This window comes from Cicer arietinum, chromosome 4, assembly GCF_000331145.2.
Source record: "Cicer arietinum cultivar CDC Frontier isolate Library 1 chromosome 4, Cicar.CDCFrontier_v2.0, whole genome shotgun sequence".
Taxonomy (NCBI): domain Eukaryota; kingdom Viridiplantae; phylum Streptophyta; class Magnoliopsida; order Fabales; family Fabaceae; genus Cicer; species Cicer arietinum.
The window spans coordinates 11,378,785-11,381,577 of record NC_021163.2 but is presented as its reverse complement, the minus strand read 5'-3'; positions in this window follow the sequence as shown (position 1 = coordinate 11,381,577).

Here is a 2,793-nt window from a genome sequence, read left to right as displayed (position 1 = left end):
TTATTATTATTATTATTATTATTATTATTATTATTATTATTATTATTATTATTATTATTATTATTATTATTATTATTATTATTATTCATAACCTATGGCACATCCAGACACGAAATATTTTTTCTTAGTTTCAGTTTTTATAAAATTTTAACTTTTGGAATTTGATATTTGAAAAATAAAATATTATTTTTATTTTCTATATAAATTTTATACATGTAATTTTAGTCTCCGCTATTAAGTTAGCATATAGTTTTTAATTTAAGTATGTTTATAATTTTATAAAAAGTCCATCAATAAAAGATGAATTCAAAATTCGAGTTTTAGGTCTATATTTTTGTCATATTTATTTATAATTTTTTATATTTAAAAAATTTATATTTAACTGAAAGCAAGCAAAAAAATTAAATAAAATAGAACTAAAAATATATTTAACAATTTTTTTTAATTCTTCCAATTTTATTTATTTACTTTTTTTTACTAAATTTTATTTCGAAAACGAGTGATTGACATATATTGCGGTATTTCAATTAAGTAGCGATTTGTTTTTACTCAATTAAGAAGTAATGATAGTAATTAATAAATTCTGAATGAACACACGCGTTTTATGATTAGTTGATCCAATCACATTTTGCAAGCATTATATAAATATTAATGGTCAGCGTCGGTTATCTTTCCGTGAAGGGAATCCTTTGATTGTGACCCATTAACGAAGGATTACATAAACAAATGTATAATTGATGGATTTGGATTAGATTTATTAGGTTATACGCATATCCATCGTTCAATCATATACAACGGTCTATAATCTTCGTCTTTTAATTTACATTTCGTTTTTAATGTTACATTTCATGAAAATTGACGATGAAGAATATAAATAATTTGATGAAATGATTTAATTTGTGTCGCTAGAAGAATGAAGAATATATAACTTTTGTTCAACCTAAGGTAAAAAAAAAAATGAATGCTTGGAGGGTAGAAAGTAAGTTTTGGAAGAAGAAAAAGGGGAATGGTGTAAACAAAGGGGTAGCATAATTTCAGTAATTCTTTTTTTTCTTTTAAGAAATGAAGAAATATTTGGTTTTGAGAAAATGAATCAATAAAATTTTCCTTTGAATAATTTGTTTCTTTTAATTTATGGATTTGATGGAGGTGTAATGTTTTGGATTTGATGAAGATGATAATGACACAGAGGATCTTTGGATGAAGATCCATGTGTTTTTTGATAGAAGAATTCTAATTTTTATTATGATATTTTATTTTTTTATAAATAAAAAATGATGAAAAAGAAAATGAGGAAGAGTAGGGTGAAAAAGAAGATAATGAAAAGAAATTCAATGAAAATCGAACATAAGTGAAAATTGGACTAAACATAAAGGATTATAATAGGAACACATCATCGTTGATATAACATTTTTTAACGAAACTATTAAAAAGTGATTTTTCTACAAACAGGAGTCATAATATAAAGATTAATGTAGCAAACGAAATGTTACTTAAAGGAAGAAATCAAGAAAAAAAAAATTTAAAGACCTAAATAAAATTGGATAAAACATAAAGGATAATAAGTATTTTGTTGTCTTAAAATATATTAAAAATTGAAAAGAAAAGAATCATTCATTTTAATAAATTTTTTACAAATAAATTAGTCATTCGGATGGATGGAAGAAATATTATTACTCTTAAAGTGATGATACTATCGCTCGTAATTTACAAAAATTATTTTAAGTTGATTATTTTATTTTGGTCAGTAAAAGATATGATAAATATTTGTATACGACTATAAACTCACACATAATTGAAATGTCTCGAGTTCAAATCCGAGACAAGATGTTCAACTTAATTATATCGACATTTTTCAGTTAAACTAAAATTTAGTTTAACATTTTAAAAATTAAAAGATAAAAATCTTTTATTTAAAATGAGATGAGTAAAATCATAAATTTTAAAAATAAAAGACCTCAAGTTTATTATTATTAAATAATAATGGAATCAGAGCAGCTAGTAATTTCAACAGTAAAAATTGGCATGCAATTTTTTGGGTATTTTGGGGCAAAAGAATGCATGCCTTTATTCCAATTTTATTTATGGTCTATTTGGTTCAATAGAAGGGAATAGATAAATTTTAATAGAAGGGCGAGAATGGAAGATATTTTATTTAAATATATATTTCTTAATTTATTATTGATGATTTTAAGTTAATTAAAGAGCGTAGAAGATTACTTTAAGATATTCTTAAGTCATGTAATTAAATTATTTAATACTTTATTTTGTGTTTATTACAACTTAATTTTTTATTATATAATATTATTTATATATTTAATTTATACATTATATTTTTATGTCGGTCACCCCAAATTTTTTAGTCAAGCTCTGTCATTATTAATGAATAAATGAATTTTAACCCTATAATATATAGACCAAACAGTTTTCTAAATAAAATATGAAAACATAATATAATATATATATATATATATATATATATATATACTATTACCACGCGGGAGTTTTCAGCATAAAGGCTTAAACTACGATAGGCTTAGACAAAAAAAAGTCCTATTCTTGGATATCAAAAAAAACTTTTAAGACTACTAAGTGGAGTATTTAAATAAATATAAATAATTTTTATATTAATTATTAATTTATTTTATTTTAAAATAGATAAAAAATTTCATCATATTCACATAAGTGCGGTCAACTTAACACATTCATCAAATAAGTTAGAATTTAAGGACAGTAAATTTTTATTACTTACTATTATTATTATATCTTAAAATTTGAACTTTATATTAAATT